Genomic DNA, 23,193 nt, shown 5'->3' on the forward strand with positions numbered 1-23,193 from the left:
TATTATCTGATTTAAAGGTAGAACTGAACCTGAACTTTTGTATTTTTTTTATCGGAATGGAAACATCAAATGATGGAACTTCTAAGTGTTTACAATATCTCTGAAGGCGATTTTATAACCTTTCCATATAGAGTTAAAAAGAAAATGTTTGAAATAGTTTGGATTAACAATTGGCTTCGGCAATGAATGATCACCTTTGTTTATAACTTTAAGTATGAAATTAAAGCTTTTAATGCGTTGCCCTTTTACCTACAAAAGCATCCTTCAAGAAACCATAGATATGCTATGTTGTATTTTAAATTGAATTTACTCCCTAGTAGAGAAGTAGTAGGACAAGGGAGAAAATGTACCATCTTGCAGATTCTGTGCTAAAGATGTGGAATCACTGCATCATTTAGTAATTCTGTAGTGCACTTCATGAATTGCGTTTTAAATATTTTGCTCAATTTGATTTTAATGAGCATTATTTAAACACAGAATCGTTTTGGTCTAGGATTTTAAACAGTAATGAAATTTCTTTGGAATTGATTTTAAAATAAGTAAATGGAAATACCGTTTCTGGTAATATATATATTTTACTGATGGTTTCAATTGTGTGTTTTAACAATCAGTGGGCTTCATTACAAGTTTGCTGGTGTGGTAACTACGGTACCGGTAAGCTTGCCAGTACCGTAGTTACCGGACTGGCAAACTATGAGTTCTGCTCGTGGGTGCATTTTCACCCGTCAGGTCGGACCTGGTGGGTGGACCGGCACCCGGGAGCAGTGCATGTCGGATGCACCAGCACCATTCACGAATGGTGCCGTTGTATCCGGCTTCCCCATTACCATTGAGCCCTATGGGGCTCGAATAGGAATGGGGAAGAATATTTTTCGGCGCCCATGAATGTGCAATTACCGAGTCCACTAGGGTTTTAATACCCTGGTAATTGCCATGGGCGCAGTAAAAATCTGAAAGATTGGCGGCAGCCTGCCGGATTTACCGTCAAGGCTACCGCCCAACTTGTAATGAGGCCCATTGTATGTTATTGCAAAGGTTTCTTGTAAGCCATAAGCAATTACATGAATAAATAAATAAGTAATCTTCGTAGCCACCACCAGGTGACCGATAAGAGTAGCCAAGGGCCTCATCATGGGGAGCACTCCCTCCCCTGAATCGACCAACAGAACAACCAGTGGGTCCACTGGTATCTGTAGCCAGGTGATCTCTTTAACTTGAGCCAGTAGCTCTTTCCCAAAGTGTCTCACCTTGTTGCATGTCCACAACAGGTCTAACAGTGAGCACACCACATCGCAGCCCCTCCAATATTTCGGTGAGTAAACTCGCTCTCTGGAGTTTGGTACATCGTTAGGATCTGTTCATTCGAGACCAAATGCGGTTCCAAACTTCCCCATTAATTTCCACCCCCAAATCCTGTTCCCATTTAATCATGTATGGTAAGCATTCCTGGGGGTCAAATCGGTCTCGCACTTTATAAAGTGTCAAGATCTTGGATTTTGATATACCAGCACGATATGTAAGCTCCAGGGCATTCAATGGTCTAGAGCCCCTTGCTTTAGTGTTGAGCTAGAAGGCCCAGTGTCTTAGCTGTGCATAGTGGAAATGCTTGTTCTCACTCACCTGGAATGCAATTTTACAGTCAACAGACTTCAGAGACTTACCCTCCCTATATAATTGCTCCAAATTCTTTAACCCTCCGTTGATCCATCCCTGAAATTGTTCCTTAGCCATGCCCGGTTGGAATTCTAGATTATCCCATACCAACGTCAGGGGTCCTGTACCCAACGGTGTCCTCCATCTGCGTGTCACCCTATTCCAGTAATGTGTTTTTGGTCGAGGCGTCATTATGTGCACTGCTTCACTAAGTCAACCTGAGCTAGTGAGGTGTTGCATTTTTTGTATCCGCAGTCGGGGCCAGTGGGAAGCGCCTGCGTGGGTCCGCGCACGCATTCGGTAATGAAGAAGAAGAAGAAGAAGAAGAAGTAGTGCGCATACTCTGGTTTCTCTTCAAACCAAATAAATCTTCCGCCTTGTGCGGTGGGTTTCGGTGAAGGGGGACTGGATTTATGGTCGTCCCAGTTTTATGCTTGCCCCAGTTTGACGTTTCATTTGAAACCTGATTGGCTTGAATTTTAAAACCTTATTAAATACTCCTTTTACTGAAGATGTCCGTGGAGAGGAACATTAAAGAGTTTCACTCAATTTTTTGAAGCCTTGCCACGTGCAGGATTACCTATGCTGGTTAAAAAAAAGAAACAGAGCAAATGAAAGCGCAAAGCCTGCTTTTCAGCTGTTGGCTTGCCCCAGCTGTCAGTCAGCCTTTGCAGGGGTCCTCGCAGCACAGCCTGGCTGATGCCTTGTGGTGGTAGCCCGAGGGGGGAGCCTTTAGCTAATGCTTGCTGGTGTCGCCACCTGCTGGTGTGCCAGTAGAGGCTGGCTCCAAGCCAGGATACACGAGGATATGGCCCCAGCGGGCAGAGATTTGGGCCCCGGCCCCGATCAGCTGACGAACACCTGACGAACACCGTTCTTTGCCCGGTTTGAAGAGAAACCAGAGTATGCGCACTACTGCCCCTGACTGCAGACGCAAAAAATGCAACACCTCACTAGCTCAGGGTGATTTAGTGAAGCAGTGCACACAATGACGCCTTTTGAGATGAAGCGAATGGAGAATGCTATCGAACCCGTGGCAGAATGACTTTGTTGGCAAGCAATACCATCTGTGATACATGTCACTGTTATGAAAATATGGAAGTAAGCCTTTGTCTAAATAAAGAAACAAACAGGACAACAAAAGGAAAATCTACTATAAAACAGAGAACCCATAACACCTAAATGTCTGCGTGTGGCTTCAAGGGAACGAGAGCCAGGAAACTACTGACAGTGGAAGAAGGCCAAACCCCTAACCAAGCAACTCCTGATAATAAAGATTTCAAAGAAGAGAAAAGAAAAGAAATCAAAAATGGGCGCAGCTGCAGCAAGGCACACTGGTTCAAATTAATTGGTTTGGTCCCAGAGGAGTTTCATTGCTGACTGTTTACCGTTAGCTGACTGTTCCAGTTCATGTCAGGAAGAAGGCCCCTGGTGGTTTGTAAACTAATTTAAGTGCAGCTTAGAAAAGGTCAGGCTCAGCAGCCGCTTTCACTCTTCAAGGAGACAGCCTCTATATGGCCCCAGAAGGTGGATTCTGAGACCTCCCGTAAGGTGGGCGTTGGTACCTTAGGTGGGATGGCTTTCTCTGAGTTAGGAGAAGGAACTGGGGAACACTCAGCTTTGGTGTCTGGGTCTGTTTGTAGTAGGAAAGAAAGAATTGTAGTCTTGTAGATGTCTCCCTGTGGTGAATGTTAGAAATGATGGTATCATTAGATTTGCCAGCATGTGTTTCGCCATGTAGCTTTCTTAGCACAAGGTAAGAAAATGGTTGGATGAAAGTAATGGGAGCGGTACACTCGTGTTTGAAAGACAGAATGGGCACTTCATCTGGAGACACAGTCAACAACTAGTCTTGTCTCGTATCAGCTACAGTCGATATCTCAAGAGGGAGGCAAAGGATAGCAGACATATGTTGTTGTAAATTGATAGTCATCTGCTTTACACATTTCTAGGGAGCTTATACAGTAGATTAGAAGTGGCAAGTGATGCTGTGCATTTAGAACAGCCATCTACTTTCACTGTAGGCATCTACAAGTATACGACTCTTTAGTTCCTAATTTAAAAAAAGGCCTAAGCACCAGGACCAGCTGTTCCCCAGTATCTTCTCACACATCTGAACATGTTTTTGACAGGAAAAACAGACAACTAGAAGGCTGCTAAACCAAATCTTTATCCACAAACCTTCAGAAACAACTATCCTAATAAGCATTGTGTAGAAGCATTCTCTGCCTACCCCCGGGTATTATGATCCTGTGATAGAGGTAGCGTGGTCTTCAGTGTTTTAAGGTGGACTTGGTACCGCAGGAATGATGAGATGCTGCACTTATGATAAAGCAGCCTTTTGTACCTCAGGTAAACTAGGGTGATGTGCATCAGATAAACTGGGCTTGGGTAGGCCAGGTCAATCAGATCTTTTACTTTACTTAGAGTGGGCTATATTTAGTATTGCAGGTACGATGACATGATAAAAGAGGGGCTTTGGCACCGAGTGTACAATGACATTCTCTAATATCGGCAAATTGGTCTTCAGTCTCCCATGAATCCATGTTTGATGCATTCATTTATTTATTTTTGAATTTATATCAGCGCACCGAACCCTGAGGCATAAAGTGCCTAGTACAGTTCATAGAGTGCAAGAATATACATATGGATTATAGCAATGGTAGGTGGTACCAGCAAAATATGTCATGCTTCACCTCATGGTTATACTTAAGTAGGCCGGGTACAGCAAGTGGCTGAAGGGCTGAAGGCATATTTGCATAATACATTTTTATTTCACCGGAAGCAAGTTTACAGCTCCAATTTAGCCATTAACTCTCACAAGACTGCTTTAAAAAATAACTTGCAATCACTTCCAGCTGAACTTTGATGTTATAGCTTGGTAAAAGGTAACTCAAAGATGATGTGTTTTGGGTGGGTATGGCCAGGAAGTGGCTGTTTTTTTTAAAACTTTATTTACACATCATCTGTTACAAAACCCAAGACAATCAGCGTATAAGAAATAAAACATGGCAAATTACACAAGAAAAGCACAGCATTTTACACAGTTCTATGTACAGAGTGAGATATACAACACTGTAAACCCCCAACAAATCAAATACATCTCTCAATTACCCCCACCCAAAAACTACAATGCCAAGTTAAAATAGCTGCAAAAATCTACCCCATATTTTCTCAAAAAAAGCCAATTTACCAAGTCTCCTATACATCACTCTCTCCATATTTGCCAATTCATTCATCTCAGACAACCACGTCTCAATATTCAATGTCAAAGCATTCTTCCAGTTCCTCAAGATAATTCTTTTACCAGTCATCGCCCCTCTGAACAACCACTTCTTCTCACTCCGAGTGAGATCATCCAAAGACTCATCACTCCCCAATATGATCACACTAAAATCCAAGACCGGGAGACCAACAATCACTTCATCACATATACGTCCAATCTCACCCCAAAACAGCCTCACCAGTCTACAATCCCATAGTAGATGTTCCAGCATACCGATTTCACATGAACATCTCCAACATTCTGCACTCTCCAACATCCCTCTTTTATACATTCTTTTAGGCGCCCAATAAATTTGATTAAGAATTTTAATCCGTCTCGATCTTTCCGTGAGTCCCAGCGAGCACAACTTCACATTCATACACATGTTTTGCCACAAGCCCTCCGTGACAGCCCCACCCCTCTCTTAAAGAATCATTCCCTTGACAACACGACACAAACACTTTATACAGGCGACTGGCCAGTCCCTCACCCGATCCCACCAAATTCCTTGCAAACAGATCCAACGCAAATTTCTTCTCCAAATCCACAGCGCCAATCGCATGTTTAAGCTTTACAAAGTCAGAAGCTCTAAAGTTTTCAATATCATATTGTTGCTGCAATTCCCTTTCTTTCATCCAATGACCATTTGTAAACAGATCAGCAACCCACCTCACCCCACCCAGAAACCAATCTTCCCAAAAGATCACCTTGCCATCTATTTTGATAGCAGGATTTAGCCACACCAAGGCACCGGGCTCCCTCAAAGCATCCACACCCAAATAACGACACAAACCCTTCCAGGCGTTCCTCATGCTATCCATCAACAAATCATGTCCACAACTCTTTCTGGAGACCAAAGTCAACACAGCTCTTGAAGTAAGAGGCCCATTGAAACTGGTTTCTGCCTCTACCCAAACATCCTGCGAATCCTCCACAAAAGGAACCAAAAATTCGGAAAAGAAAGCCAGGTGATATACCCTGAAATTCAGCACCCCAAGACCACCCCAATGCAATGGCAGTTGTAACTTCCACAATTTCAACCTCGGGGGCTTACTATCCCACAAGAACTCCTGCAGTAACCTGTCCAAATCTCTCCAAAACTTCTTAGGGAACATCAAAGGGACCATGCTCAATACATAATTAATGCTCAGGGCAGATACCATCTTTAAGGCATTCACCTTTCCCCACAAAGAAAGATTCATAAGACTCCATCTCTCAAGATCCGTCCGCAAACCACTACACATGACCCGCGCATTTTCCTTAACCATGTCACCAATCTCTGGAGTAAGCCAAACCCCCAAGTACAGCAATTTATCCGGACACCACCTGAAGCCCAAATCCACCACAAACCTCCTATCAACAGAATGTGTCAAAGGCATAATCTCCGATTTCATCCAATCAATTTTGTATCCAGAACAAAGATGGAACTCCGCCATAACATCCATTAATGCTGGTATAGATTTCTTAAGGTCACTAAGGACTAAGTGCATGTCATCCGCAAAAAGCCAAATCTTCTGCGTTATCCCCCAGCACGAGTGACCTACCACATCTTCAGCATTCCTGATAAATTCGGCCAGTGGTTCCAAAGCCAACACAAATAGAAGAGGTGACAGAGGGCACCCCTGCCTTGTACCTCTCCCCATTCTAATCCTCCCCGACCTCATACCATTGGTGACAACCTGCGCAGTTGGCTCATTTTATAACAGCCTGATCCAGGAAATAAACCTCATACCAAAACCCATCTTATCCAACACCTTGTACAGGAAGTCCCAATTCACCCTATCAAACGCTTTCTCCGCATCCAAAGACAAAACAGCACTATCCCCTTGCTGACCACTTGCTTTCAATACAATATTCAAAATCTTCCTGATGTTACTGGAGGTCTTCCTACCCTTCACAAAACCAGAGTGATCCACATGTATCACGGACAGAAGCAGACGCTCCAACCTGCAAGCCAACATTTTCGCCAGAATATTATTGTCTACATTTACAAGACTAATGGGCCTACAACTGGAAGGCAGAGTTTCATCCCTCCCTCCTTTCAAGAAGACCGATATCAAAGCATGACGAGAAGTCTCAGGAAGCAATCCAGTGGTCAACGACTCCACATAAATATCCATCAACAATCGGAGAGCCAAATCTGGCAGAATCTTATAAAACTCCGCCAGGAACCCATCTGGTCCTGGGGCCTTCCCAGCATTCAACTTACCAATCGCCATCCTAACCTCATCCAAAGAAAAATCCTCCTCCAACAACATTGAATCATTCACATTAATCCTAGACAGGGCTACCTTTTCCAGAAATTCTGCACCCTCACCTGATATCCCCGATTCATTCTTATAAAGTTCCTCATAAAAGTCTCTGAAAATGTTGTTAATCTCACCCGGATGATAATTTATACTGCCGCCATGAGTCCGCACCGAAGGAATAGACCGCTCAGCCTCCTGCTTCCTCAGCCTATAAGCCATTTTTCACCCTTCTCAAAATAATCGCATTTTAAATAGAAGCTACTCCGATCATTACGTTCATCAATGAGTGAATTCAATTCTCTCCTCACCCTTTTAAGTTCACCCACTGCCTCCCCATAAACTGGATCTACCATCACCCTCCTCGACAATTCGGTAATTTTAGTCTCCAACAATGCCTCCCTTTCAACGCTCTTTTTCCAAAGCCCACTTGACACATCAATTAGATGGCCCCGTATCGTACATTTCATAGCCTCCCAGACAACATTGGGACGCATCACTCCATCATGATTACACTCCACAAAACAATCCACTTCCTTCCTCAATGCCTCCAACACATCATCCTTCTGCAGCAATGAGGCATTCATCCTCCAAAATTTATGAACATGCAGCGCATATCGCAGCCGTAATTGCAAAACCACATGCGCATGATCCGTTAAAAGTATGTTACCAATTTCACATGTTTCACAACACTCCGTCATCCGACCAGCTGTCAAAAACATATCTATTCTCGAATAGACTGAATGTGCACCCAAGTAAAAACTGTACTCCCTATTCAAGGGATGTTCCAGTCTCCAACAGTCTTGCAAATTATGTTCCAACAGCAAATCCGCCAAGGCCAAATGTTGTCGGTCCGCGCCACCCTTAGAATGGCTTCCACTCCTATCCGCTGACTCATCCAAAACAATATTAAAATCTCCACCTAACACAACATTCCTGGATCCCAAATCCTGCAATATTTGTGCCACCTTTCTGAAGAAGGAACCATCATACACCGAGGGCGCATAGATATTACACAAGGATACCTCAAGCCCCTGCACATCAAGCAGCAGAGCAATTATTCTCCCCTCTTTATCGGACATTTCCTTCAGAACCCTGACCGGGGAGTTTTTCCTGAACAAAACTAGCTCACCTCTCGATTTGGTATTAAATGAGGCACCATAGACCTGCCCCACCCAACCTTTCTTCAATTTCTCAATTTCATCCTTTACCAAATGAGTCTCCTGCAGGAGACACACATCACCCTTGAGATCATCCAAGAAGCGCAAGATTTCATTCTTTTCTTGACATTATTCAATCCATTAACGTTCCAAGTCACCAACCTCAACTCCTCACCCACCATGTTCACTGTAAGATTCCCCCACCTGACAACCCAAGCTACCATAAACAACTGAAGAGAACAAGGCAAAATACACACACCCCCACCCAGAGCACCCAACCCCCCTCCGCTGAAACAGATGCAGTGGCTGGTTATGGCATAGGATTAGCATGGAACAAAAATAAGGGTACTGAAGGTAAGCCAAAGCAAAATAACAGACTCACAAGTTGTATATCGCGGTCTGAGCTGAATAAATCAGCGTATATGAATCAATGCCACTGTGGGACACAGCCTGTAGGACAATAGACATAAGTGAGAGTGGCTATTGAGATTAGCATGGCCATGGTCGGTCAGCGTGGGAAGAAGAAAACCAAACGACACCTGCAAGCTTTGTATCCCTCCTCATATGGCATATCCCTCCTAGCTCCACTCTAATGCAATCGTTTTAGCTTTTAGGTATAGGTGGTGCTTCAGGGTCACCTAATAGCCAGAAGTAATTATGTCTAAGAATCCACAGCAGCTTGTAGACTGGATCATTCCCAGCTATGCTGAAGCTAACAATTGCTTGAGTATGTGGGAAACCTTCAAACCCTCCACAATGCAGGCTGCTATCTTAGAGTAGCACGCACAGACACTACTTTGCCTTGGATTGATTCAAAATAGTTGCTTTGTTTCTGGAAAGATGCAGTTCAAGACAATGCAGACAATGGGAATGCCCATTAACATTCCAGGGAGAGAGCATACGAGAGTGGGGGCTTGTTCCCACCTTGCCTTGGGCTGTGATGGCTGACTAGTGCCAGAGAAATGAGGTGCTCCGTGCCACTGTAGAGTCCCTGAAGGTGGGTCCATGTTTGTTGGCGGGCACTGCAGTGCAGGAAGCGCTGCTGGTGTCCCACTTGATTCCCTGCTTTACAGCTTTCTGTCTAGTCTAAGGAAGTAGCTAACACTAACATTGTAGTGTATTTGTATTGTATCCCAGTACAACATGTGATGCCGTGTATTTTTAACATGCTATGTAGCCCAATTGTGTAATGGATGCACTGAAAAGTGGCACTGCAGGTGTTACTGTAAAACAGCTCATTGATTGCAGAGCCTGGTGTAGGGATCTCTGTGTAACCAATAGGGATAGGTTCATGCATGGACTACTTCCTCTTTCATCCTTTTCGAGGTTGATGGAAGGAATGCTGCTGTGTGGTAATAGTGCATATTAAAGGTGCAAGTAGACTATTCAGTCTGCGCTGGGCATTGGGGAACTGCAAATGCACGCACATTGCACGAAAACAGAGGATTATGAAAAATACAACATCAAGCATTTTAAATTGACCACTTTGTGCCATAACAAAGATGCAAATGCAAACATCTGACCGGGTTATTATCCAACACATTCTATGCAACATTACACATTAGAAAATATATAGAAAATACTAGGTTTATAAATCAATGGTATTGCAATAGGATAGGGGATTCCAAGTTTATTGCAATTAGACAATGACAACACAACTGTGGTACAATAATGTATTATGCTACAGTACAAAAGTTGAATTCTGCTTGTAGTGGCACTCTGGGAGGAGACTATTTACATGCCCATTTTCAAACTAACATAAAAGGTAGAACCACTATGGATATGATGGCAGAAGGAGAAGGTTTGGCAAGTCTCCAGAGAGGTCTGTGATATTGTCTATGTTGTCATAGACATATCAGTGCCTTGCAATATTCGCAAAGTGTTGGAATTATATTATGCCTGATACCATAGACCGTAGGAAACAGTTCTAATACATTCTATGTGGTTGATAAGATTACCAATGACTGGGGCTTTCTTCCAATGAGTGGCCTGTTGTAACTATGCCTCAGAATCTGGTACAGCTGTGCTATCTGGGTACCGACGCTGTTGTGCCATTTGGGAGCAACAGAATCTGGACTTATAGTTCTGACCAGCTGATCACGGTACAATATCTATATCCCTTAAACTGCTACAAATCAAGGCCATATTTCAGGGAAACCGATTTTGAGTTTCTCAGTCCCGCCCACCATTGGTTGAAATGTGTAGGTTCTTTTTTCCAGCTAAGCAGGGTGAAATGTCTTGAAAGGGAGCAGGACTAGTGCAAGCACAAGGCTGCTATCAAGCCCACTGGCCAACTAGGGGCGACAAACAAACTGCTTGTACTTGTGCTTTTAAACATTAGAGAAGTGATGTAAGCTAATTAGAACTAAAGTGGCTGCAGGAAGTCTTCACCCAAAAAGGGAGTTCCTTCCTGCACAACAAAGGGCTCATAGGTGTAGGAGTAGCTAATTCCCACCCCTTGATGCTCTCTAGTTAGTAGAGAATCAAGCAGGATACTAACACCTGAGGCCTTAGAGTTCTCACCAGGAATCACCTAGAAACAAACATGCGCCAGAGATCGGGTTCTTCCAAATCCACACTGACCAACAGTTCAGGTTTCACATCTTATCTTTCCCTCTCCTCAGCGTCGGACTGAGCAGTCAGACATTCGGCCCTGGGCCGAATAGAATTGAGTGCTGAGTGTGCCGGTTTTCATTTACAACTTGGGGGCTGCAAAATATTCACACACAGCTACTGTTTTAAAGTTTTTATATATATCAAGTGCTCTGCAAGTTCAAAACGCGTAACTTTGTCCTGTGTGCCCATTGCATGTTCTTTTGTGGAAATAAATATGTTCCAAGTTATTTTTTCTTAGCCATGTTTTTGATTTTCACGTTATCCCGCAACCTGGAGTGCACTTCGCCTGCCCAGCGGTGGGTTTTGTGTTTCTTTTAATATATATTTTGAAAAAAAGGAAAAGTAGATGCGCTTTTCCATACAGGGATGGCACTCAAAACGGTCAGGACGCCAGCATGAATCTCCAGAAAATAAAAGGCATTGCAACGTACGACGCGTTTCGCAACGCTCCTGTTGCTTGTTCACATATAAAACATGAGAGGACTGCATAATGTTTTTAAAAACAGAGGGGCTCCATCTCTATGGTTCAGCCCGACACATTTTGTCCCTTTTCTCTTTCACCTCTTGCGATTCCCCATAGACGCTCTATGTCAAATGCATGCGGCCATTTTGGAATGTGTTAAGTCACACTCTTGGTCCATTAAAGCTAGTGCTTTTAAATATTGCGGGATATCACATTCATCTATTTCAAACTGTTGAATGCACGGTCCAGGTTTTTATTTATGCAACCATGTGGGTTCATTACCTCTATGCTATTTATTGATCACAGTCAAAACCTTCTCCCTGTGCGTTGACACATTTTTGCCAATAACAGCCTGGATTTAAAATTGGGTACTGGCCACATACAATGTTCTTATGCTGCCACCAATTCATTTCCTATTTGTTAAATATGTATATATGTGGGGAAACATAGCATTTTCTTTGAACATTTTCAAGTTCAAGGTGTCAAGTGCATAGTGCTGTAAACGTAACTCTCAATCGATTCCCTTTTTAAAAAAAAATGCTAAAGTGCATAGTGCAAAGTGCTTTGCTGATATCCTGAACATTGTTCCTCACAATTTATCAATTGATTTTTTTAGATAATTTCTTGGCAGCGAGATAAGAGGATATTAAAGTGCTCAGTGCTGTAAGCATTCATTAATGCTTACAACTAGTATTAAATATACAACATAAAACCAGGATTTGGGAACAATATAGACAAGAGAATGTAAAAAGAGGAAGAGGTTTGAATCAGGGCTGAAAGCTGTGCAGTTCTCACTATTACTTAAAAAGTCAACACACATGTATAATACAAAGAAGGGTAAAGTTAAAGTTAAAACAAGCTCAGCTATCAAAGAACAGCAAAAAATATTTTCTTATATTGGTGACTTCAGAGAATTGTCAAGGCTGCAGGGGATGAGGACATTTATGTCCCAAGGAATGTATACAATTCTTCATCTAAGTTATGTCCTCCTGGTTTCTTGGTTTGGAAGTCTAGAATTAATTGTGTCTCCATTTGTCGTAATTCCAGCTCACGGTTCCCTCCATGTGGATTGAGCTTGATGTGGTGTACTCCAAAAAATCTAAACCCGTCTAATTTGCTCTGATGTTGGTCTCTAAAATGTACTGCCATGAGGTAGGAAGCATCTACATTTTTTATGGCACGCATATACTGCAATATTCTCAATTTCAGCTTGCCAATAGTACTTCCCACATACCAAAGATTACATGAGCAAAGCAGTACATATACAACAAATTGTGTATTGCATGTTATTTTAGTTTTCACCTCAACATTATAACCTAATATTGGATGTAAATAGTTTGTTTTATTCAGAGCAAATTGACATGCTTTGCACTTAGTGCATTTGGAAAAGCCAGTGTTCTTTTTGTCCAGCCACATAGGTGCAGCATAAGTTTCTGCCTTTGGGGACATGAAGCTGTTTACTAAGGTATCTTTAATGGAGACAGATTTTCTGTAAATTATGATAAGTTATTCCCCCATGAATGGGAATAGGGCCTCATCGGTTTTTAAGACATGCCAATGTTTGTGTAATGTTTTCCTTATTGTCCTTGCGTGTGAGCCATACGTGAGTATTAATCTTACATCGTCAGGTTCCAAAATCTTTTCAGATGTTCGATTGGTAGAGAGTAATGCTGTTCGATCTAAGTTTCGTGCTTTAGTGTAAGCTCTCTCAATGATTGCCTTAGGGTATCTTTGTTTGGCAAAATTCTGAGCCATGATTTTACATTCTCTAACGAAACAGTCTAGTTTACTTCAATTACGTCGAATCCTGACGAACTCTCCGTATGGTATACTTGCTGCTCGCAAATAATGGCATGTCTGAGCTTGTAGGTTTTCGATGAAGTTCTCTACTGATTTCTTTTTGATCAGTTTTCACCAGTACATCTAGAAAACTTTGGGATTTGTGACTGAGTCTCTGTAAATTTAAGATTCAGATTGTTGATGTTCAACATAGTTACAAAGTCAAGCCAATCCTTTTCTTTTACATTCCACAGGATGAATAAGTCATCAATAAACCGTAGCCAGAGGACTGCTATTGGCATCGGTCCAGACAACACATTTTTCCCACCATCCCATTGTTAAATTCACATAAGTTGGTGCAAAACTTGTTCCCATCGCTGTTCTGCGTAGTTGATTGTAATAAATATTGTCGAAGAGGAAGACGTAATTGGTTAAGCATAGGTCTATCATCTCCATAATCATTTGTCCATGACTTAAATAATTTTACGACCTACTGTCAAGGATGTATTTGCGTGTTTTTTTTCCGTTGTTATGTTGGATGGAGGTATAGAGCGATACTACGTCCAATGTTGCAAACATGAAATCTCTTTCCCAGGTGATTCCTTTAATTTTACTGAGAAAGTCTTTAGTGTCACGTAGATATGAAGGTAGTGTGAACACTAAAGGCAATAGTGTTTGATCAACATACTTCGACATATTTTCCAGGGATACACCGTTTAAAGTCACAATAGGTCTTCCCGGGGGCCAGGTAGGATTTTTGTGGATCTTCGGTAGTAAGTAAATCGTTGGTATGAGAGGAGTTTTATTGAAGAGATACTTTGAATCGTCCTCATCGAGAATGTTCATATATATATCATTGTCCATTTGACTGTTTCCATGATGTTGCCTAGAGGCAGCGCCGCCAGGCTCTCCTGCAGCTGCCTCGCTCTCAGTCTGCCTGATGGCGGCTGAGGAGCTACCTGGGCATTGGGCCTGTTATTTTGTTTAGTTTCCTCATGTTGTTTTGTTAAAAATAACAACAACAGGCCGCCAGCGCCCATGTGGTCCACAGGGGAGCGTACTAGCAGGCCATTTGGTATTCGGTTTTGTTTCACTTCCTTATGAATTTTGCATTCAAAAGGAAGCGAGACTCTGAGTGCTGACCGCCGATAAGCAAAGTGCTCTCTGCATGACTGGGGTCTTGTCTGACAGGCACCAGGGCATGCCAGCCAGCCAGGCAGCCTGCCCTGACTCTGAGGAAGGCACGAGGAGGAGGCATCAGGGCCACCCACACCCACCACCAGATCCGGATCTGGTGCACGTGCACCTAGTGACCTGCATTGCACAGATGCCACCGAACCGAACTGCAGCAGCAGGAGCTAGGAGGAGAGAGGCCAAGGCTGGTGGCAGCACATGCCTTCACGCCCAACACTGACACGTGGCCCGCCGCCTACCTGCCCCAACCGACTGTGAGTGAGCAGCCGGTCGGGACAGACCTGGTCCAGCAGCAGCCAGGAAGCCAGCAGTGCCAGAGAGAGAGAGAGAGAGAGACAGTACTAGCCACACAAACTGAGGCAAGGAAAGAAAGGTCATCAGAGAGTGGCAAAAGGTCCACTGATCTGACATAGCACACGCATTTCTAAACACCGTGGATAATTTATCTGATGTTCCTGGTGGTCAAAATCAGGCTCAGCCATTGAAGCTCGGTGTAGAATGTGATTGTGTTTTGTGAATACAGTTGCTGTGGCATTTGTAGGGGTTGCTGAGAGTGTAAAATCAGACCACTAATTGGCAAATGGTCCTAGGCACAGTAACAAATAAAAACATGTGATGCACATTTAAATTCAGCCTGACACCAAGGGGATTCGCCTAAATGTGTTATTTAGGATGTTGGCACATTGATCAATCATCTACTATCCTGACAAAAGTGTATAACTGTTGAAAACAAGTTTCTGCCTTCTTGTGCAAGCGTGTAGGTAGCTCATGGAAGTTTAAATTGTGTGCACAGATAACATACTTGCAGCTTGTTCTGCCAAAACCATGTATTAATATATATAAGTATTGAGGGCGAGGATCCAATCCGAAGCATACTCTCTGCTGACAGAAACCTGAACATTAGATTGCGTGGATGCGCTCGATTTGCCCTCACCCATATTGACCTTGTTTACTCCTCTCTGGGTTTATTTCAGTAATGCGTATTATGTTGGCATAGAACAGAAGTAGGGCATGTGATGTGGCATCTGTAAGGAAGGCGCCCGAGACCCAACTAGGAGAAGTGTATGTCGCCAGTACTGGCAGTGGCAGGTTGCAAAGCTCTGAGGTGGATTTGGCTGTATTCTTCAGAACTGTTTAAGTTTCTTTCATCCCCACAGGCTTTTCATGGTTGGCAACTATAAAATTAGGAAGTCAGTGGCGACAGCATCTTCCCTTAAGCATCTGGTAGGATCTGTAAATCCTCCCAGCACGCACCAGCTAATTTTAAAGCCACATCCCAAAAAATAATAGACAGCTGCAAGCCCTTTCAAATGTGTTAAAATAGTGTTGCAATTTGGCATCCAAAAAAGCAGCGCACAGCTCCGCCCCAGAACTGCGGCAATGTGTGGGGAAGTTGATGGAGAAGGAGCTACTAGGGGGCGATGGACCGGTACAGAGTCGGACTGGGGCATAAAATTGTCTCTCAGGCACAGCTCCAATTGTGGCTCACTGACTTGCAAATGGCAATTTATTCCTTTTGTGACAGACTGCGTAGTAGGAGGTTTTTTTTTTTGATAAAATGTGATGGACATTGTGCATTTTAAAGAATAGGTATTCAGTAGCACTGGTCAGAACTACTAGTCGCATGATGAAGTAACTGGTCCACATGGGTCAAAAAAGTGGCCCAATTTGACCCAAAAAAACAGTCTCACACTAGCATTTTGTGTTTTTTTAGGGGGGGGAGGTTGCCCTATTGCCCTATAGGCCAGTCAGAGCCTGGTTCTAAGTTCCAGCGAGCTGTGAGTCTTTTTAATGTGGCTTTCTCACTGAACTCTAAAAACGTGCACTTTAAGTTCCAGAAAGCACCCTGGCTTTTCAGTGTGACTTTCTCAATGCCACATACCATTTGTTTTTACCTCATGTATTCCCCTCCGACGGCATGGGTCACCAGGTCTTTGCTCAGCCTCTTTTCCTGAGTCCCTGGTCTCAGCATTCAGCCATGAGCCTTCCACCGTCCCTCGGTTCTGTCCTCCACCAGCTCTTTGCCAGTCCACCCTCCTTCTTCTCCTTGTCCACATGTTAGACGGGCTGTTACGGTAGTACCCGAGGGGGGAGCTTTTAGTAAATGGTCTTGCAAATTATGCATCTTAAAAAATGTTGTTTAATAACAGTAGTTTTACTAGTGTTGTACAAACACACCACCATTACAAATGACATGAAGAAGCAGCAAATATTAGACACATCAGATACATCAATGTGTTATGCATGTTTTTGCACTGACTGTGCCAACCATCATGGTCTAACAGCACAGGGGCTCGCTCTCTCAGCGGTATATATCCAGTCAGACCAGGGCCTGAAAATCTCAAATCTAAGGAATATGTAGATGCCCTGTTCTCACACAGTGTCCAAAACATCTTGAACAAATATCCAACTAATTTTGCATCATACGCTTATGTTTCTTTGGCCCATCATCATCTAGCAGCTGTAAGAATAATTCATACACAAGGACGAGAATATAAAACACATGTAGGCATTGCTTTCTTATTCATAAGAGTTAAGGGTCTGGGATCAAATACCTCAAGAGGTCTCTTGGCACTATTCATCGAAATGCCGTGGAGAACAATAGAGCTTGGTTGGAGTTAATGTACCTCTGCTGTAGAGGTTTGCATTTAGCCTGCAGATTACAGGCTCTAGTTGTAATATCAGCCAGTGCTTGCAATGCCAACAATTTGAGCTTTAGCAGGCATGGGCAAGGGCATTTGACAGGCACTGCTGTAGTGGTATTAACTGGCCGTCAATGTTAGCAGTTGTACAATGCTGCGAGTACCTGGGCATATCATTTTCTCTTGGCCCGGCAGGAATGGCACAGCATTGAGACTCATTTAAAAGTACTAGTAGTTCTTCAGTACGCAGCCAAATGGATAGCCCGTAGTTATTGGCTGATACTTGATATCCTGGTGGTGCTCGTCATATCTTTGTTTCAAGCCATGCACTGTATTTCTATTATATATATTATGCTTATTGGGTTTTCCTCATCTTTACTTTGTTTTTGCAGGCAGGCTGCTGTTCAAGTATCCACTCCAGCAAGCCTTTAGCAGGAACTACCAACAGCCAGCCAGAGAAGCCCATCACTGTGGGTAAGTAACCACTAGTAATTGTACATCTTCAATGCAGTGTAATGTAACGTGGTCCTGTATAGCGCACGTCAGCCACTTTGGCGGTCTTTCTTTTTTAAAAAAAAGGAATGTTATCACTGGTTTTCTCAAGCATTTTCACAAAACATTACATGCAACAAACACCATTAACCCTCCACAAGTAGCATTTTCTGTAAAGTCGTAAATGCATGTGATTAACGGATAAGGGTGTGAGGGACACTTTCTTTTAGGTATGGGACAATTTTTTTGAGGCACCTGGACCTAATTCTTGTCCCAGTCCGACCCTGCCTCTCCTCCCACTAAATGCTCCCTCCTCTTCCTACTTTATTGCAGATGCTTGCACCAAGATTGATGACAAAATGGCAGAAGTCCACTATGCAAGGCGCTTTACATTAAATGACACATTTAATGTAAATTAAAGTGGAACAACAAGCAGTGGAAACAACACTGCTTGTTGTTGGCATGAGTGCATCATCCTGATTAGTTTCAATTTATTCGTGTAAGAAGCAAACTATTAAAATACAGTATAAAATAAACATACAAAAAACTGCCATATGAGATGTCAACAACAACAAAACACAGGTGCCAACTTAATCCAATTAAACTCCTAACATATAATTCATATCTACCTGCGATTAAGCAGATGACAGATATTTATGACAAAAAAATATTGCTATAGGGAAACTCCATAACTATAATTACTGCACACCAAAGTAAAAGAAAGTGTTACGTACTAAAAACCCAAAAAGTGCACATAACTTAATCCAATAAATCTGGAAGCCAATTGCACCATTGCCCTTCTGCTCTACCCTTAGGAAGATCTTTCAACCCACCATTACTACTGGTCCAGGCAACAATAGTGTCTAGGGCCTAGCAAAGGTGAGAGGTGCCTAATGGTAGCAAGTAGCACACACAATGGCTTGTGATATTTGTAAACTGGGCAATCTCCCCACACTGACATACATAAGAGCAGTCCAGTTTCTCATTCCCAGCCCATTTAGCTGTTCCAGATCTTGGCACGAGTTTTTGGGATCCAGCACCTATGCTCTGTCATGACAGTGAAAAGAGGGAGGTCTAGCAGGAAGAAGTCTTGAGAAAACAGCCAAGCCACGACCGTGCCGCTCACCTCAGGCAGTTCAGAGGCACAGCAGTTTCCTTCTTGGAAGCCGGGAAGCAGAACAGCTTAAAAGACACCTCACGGGTCGGGGAGTGAAATAAGAGGGAGGCTGGTTGCGTGCAAATTGAGCAATATTTAGTTGAATGGCTTTTTCTCACACACTCACGGAATGAGATGAGGAGAGCTTTCCTTGGAACACAGCAGCTCCTAAATCTTTTTATTAGGATGCAAAAGCTGAAAGACGATATATATTTCAAGGGTTCCATGTCTCTATAACGAATACATAAATAACGAAAACTTTTTCAGTGAAAGAAAAATAACGAAACATGTTACATTTTTTTCTCTTCATTAATTAGAGTTGTTACCCCAATCCCCCTCTTTCCCCATTTGTGTTACCCCCACTAAGCCCACCTCCCTTTTTAATCCCTTACCTCACCCTCGATATATACTTTTACCAAAAATTTACATTTATTTAGTTATTTATTTTTCACTGAAAAAGCTATTTGTTTTCTCTTTCGTCATAAACACTGTATACCATTTCAAGCAGTGCTGGACAGGGCTCCCTTGAAAGTATCGACTCCACGATTGAGAGTGCTCGACAAAGCAGTTTCTATTCAACTGCAAGCTGATTTAGCATTGCATCATTTCCTTGGGGAAGACAATCATAAGGATTCGGGTCTGATAGAGGGACTGTGTTCCCTTTCTAATATCACAAATTTCCTTGCTCACATTTTAGATCAAGGCAACCATGCACTTGTGATGCTGTTGTACCTGTCAGTGGCCTATGATACCTTGGACCATAATATTCTCCTCCATCGCCGCAGGATTCTTTAGCGACCGTTAAGGCTCTCTCTCTCTCTATTCTTCCCTCTGACCCGACTCACTTTGCAGGGCACACTCTTGATTATCTGATCTCCTCAGACCTTCCCCTCTCTAATCCTCTCACCACTACTCTCTCCTGGAGTGACCACTTTATCCTCTCCTCTCATCTATCTCTCTCTCTACGCCCCAGGCCAATCCTACCACCAAATTGCCAGCCACCTTCTCAGTCATTCGACCTATGAAGCGTGTGTCAGTTGAGGCTTTCACCACATATTTCTCTCCCCCTCCTGCACCTCTGGTTGACCCTGACCCTGACATATCCCTCTCCATTCTCCACTCTGCTATCTCTGATATTCTTGATTTACTTGCCCGTGTCAGGAGGATCCACATGAAGCCTAACATAAAGTGCAACTCCTGGTACGACTCGGACCTCATCACCCTCAAACGCAAGTGTACGGTGGCTGAGAGGAAATGGTTGGCATCTTGTACATCCACAGACAAACTGGCCTGCCGCCTGCTCCAAAGGCAATACCGACTCTCTGTCCTTACCAAGAATAGAGCTCACATCCAGGCCCGCGTTTCGGCGGCATCTAACAACTCGGCCAAACTCTTTCAAATTTGCAAGGAACTGGCCCATCCTGCCGCAGTCTCTACCTCCCCTATCCCTTCCCAGGCCCTCTGTACGGCCCTGGCTTCTCACTTCATCTCTAAAACTCAGGACATCCTGTTCACCCTCTCTGCTTCTCCTGCTTCTCCCTCCACTCTCTCCTCTTCCTCTGGCCCTGTTGCGGCCACCCCCCATTCCCTTCTCTGCCTTTCCTCTCTTCTCCCCAGATGAGGTTTGTAGACAAGTCTGATCTATGAAGACCTCATCTAAGCCGGTTCTTCCCTGTTCCTCCAAAACCATCAAGGACCACATTGACACCCTGGCTCCAGCCTTGGTGGAATTCTGTTACCACTCGTTTGCCTCTGTGTGATGCTGGAAATGCATCGGAGGGACAGGGCCTCCGTATCCTTGTCCTTTACTGCTTTTTGTCGTGTGTTCTGTCATGTTTTCCGCGCAGGAGTTCATGTGGGACTCCTGGTGGTGCAGCTCTCTTTCTTTTGGTTTGGTGAACAGACTCGTGGGATACCCTTATGGCACCCATGGGTGGGGGTACAACCCTCTGCCCTAGTGTATGGTTTTGGGCACCTGTGGGTGGCCCACAGAGCAGGGTATGGGCTGGTGGCAGCTCCATGCTGAATTTGACAGGTGCGCAGAGTATCCTCCATTTTGGGATACCCCGGCCCTGCCATTGGGATCAGTTGATCCCCGATGGAAAACAAGATGGCCCCGGAGGGCTCTTGCTTTCTATTACCCATTACCTTGTTTTCCCAAAGTCCTGGGAAGCCCTGGCTCTGTTCCTTCCCCCTGACAGGCTGTTGGATGGAAGTGCCATATATGGTGTTGTTGTGAAGGCCCAGTCAGACTAGCTGGAGCCTTCCCGGTAATGTATGTTGTGGGTACCTCCTGTGGGTGGGACCTGGGTGAATAGAGTGTGTGACGAATATGCATTCTGTGTTGTGGGTGTCTAGTATCTGGTGGTTGACACAATGACTGAGACAACCCTGCCTGAAACCGGTATGAATGCAGCTTGGAGTGTTGAATGGCTCGGTACTTGTCCCAATACACATAACTTGTTGTGAGTGTCTGGAGAGATGTGAATGGCCTGAATACCTTGTGTGCCTGATTGGCTGCCTGCCTGCATGAATGCCCGTAGTCGTGATTGGATGCTTGAGTGTGACCCAGCTGAATGAATGGGAGATCAACAGTATATCTGGGGACCTCTCACTGCTAGGAATCGTGTTCAGAAGCTGAAGTCCACTACGACGAGTAACTGGATTAACTGAAGCTTGACTTTGAAGCCCTGCTGGACGAGAAGAATTGCTGTTGCTCTCCTTCACAATCTGAAAGCTGCTGTGCCTCCAAGGACTGACCCAGAGAGGACCTGGTAAGGCGCCCTCTTCCCGAGCTACGAGGGACCATCGCGCACAGCTGATCTTTGCCAACGCTCCCTGGTAGACAGACCTTTGACAGGCTGCCGACCCGATACGGGGACTGCTGCGGAACTCCAAGGAGAAGCACCCAAACAGTTGTCCGCCACTGTCGACGACCGCCGTCGCCGACCGGAGCCGCCGTGCACCCGTTTGCCTAAGAACTTCAACTGATCATCGGACGCTCTCATCTGCATCGGCATCCGCTTGTCTCCCGCTGGAGAAGGCCCGACCGTCGACGTGCCGAGGAGCATCCACCGGTGGGTTTCCCGCCACCTACAGACCGCAGAGACGCTGACGACTTGACGCCCTTGCTGGGCCACAGTTCTTCATCATCTCTTTGCGGTCCAGAACTATCGTCACCGATGTGCCCCGCACGCCTCTTCCTTGCAGGACGCCAACGCTCTGTCATCGACGAGCACGGCTAGGAACGAAGCTGCCACTTCCCTGCCGTAGTTCACCCTGTTCACCGTCAGACGTTCGTCTACCCGTGACTCCCTCCTTAAAGGGAGGGCACTCAAGAAGGGCCGTCGATTCCCGACACCGAACGCCAAGTTCCCCGACACCTCTCGGCGATCCGTGGCTCCCGCCTGAAAGGGAGGCACTCAAGAAGGATCGGTCGACGCATCGTCGGAGAACTCTACTCCACCAGGTACATTGGGGGGTGAAACCTTAATAGGAAGAAGTAAGACTATCGGACAATACATGGACTGGGCTTGTGCTATATATCTTTATTTACAGGTTGCCCAGGTGGGGGGATCTCCACACAGAACTGTGCCTAGTGTTAGGGGTCAGCATTCTGCCTATTGTTTCAACCATCTTACGTTCCTGCCTATCTCTATTGCTGGTTTACTCGTTATTAATCTGTGTGACATTTTAACCCTACAGTTGATGCACTTTAATGAGATTTGATAACATTAGTGGTACCACTCTAGACATGTATATATTTATCATTATTGACTTCCAAGTACAAAGTGCGTTATTGTGATCGTGTACATACCTTTGAATATTAATTATATAAAGACTGTGTTTTCAGTAATACAGTGTGTGGACATTCCTTTGTGGGGGTTCGGGGACTACACTGTACTTAAGAACCAGCCTGCATCACCTCCTGAGAAGCTAGGCCTTGATTGCTCGTCCATTGCTATCCTATAGAGAATCTTGGGTGGGGTCCGCTATGCCTCTCCTCTACCATATAGAGAGCGGAAGTACAGACACCCCCTACCGGTCTTTACACTGGTGGCAGCGGTGGGATGCTTATGGTTTTAAGACTCAGTGTATAACCGTGCCACTTACAAAATATCCGCACTTTATTCGATTAAGGTTTGGGTGTGTACAAAATAACTGCATTACAAGCAATGGAGTCTATTGCGAATGGTAAATTGACTCGGATGAGCTTAGAGGCTCTCCAGGGTGCTTGTGAAGCCAGGGAGTTAGACTTTGTGGATAAGTCTAGGGCTGAGCTGATAGCTGCCCTGGTGGACTACCAGACCGATGGTGAAACTCTTGATGAGGGGGAGAATGCAACCAATGAGGACTCTGCCCCTGGGGTGTCTACTGAATCTGTTTCTGGGAATGCCGCCATTCCTGCTGCCTCTGTTCCGAACTCCAGCAATTCCTTGGAACTTGAGTTATTAAGGATGAAATTGGCCTTTGAATATCGCAAGTTGGAAATAGATGCTGAGTTTAAGAAAGAGGAGCTGGCTCAAC

The sequence above is a fragment of the Ambystoma mexicanum genome, chromosome 1p (assembly GCF_040938575.1).
Source record: "Ambystoma mexicanum isolate Mex_15411 chromosome 1p, UKY_AmexF1_1, whole genome shotgun sequence".
NCBI classification, from domain to species: Eukaryota; Metazoa; Chordata; class Amphibia; order Caudata; family Ambystomatidae; genus Ambystoma; species Ambystoma mexicanum.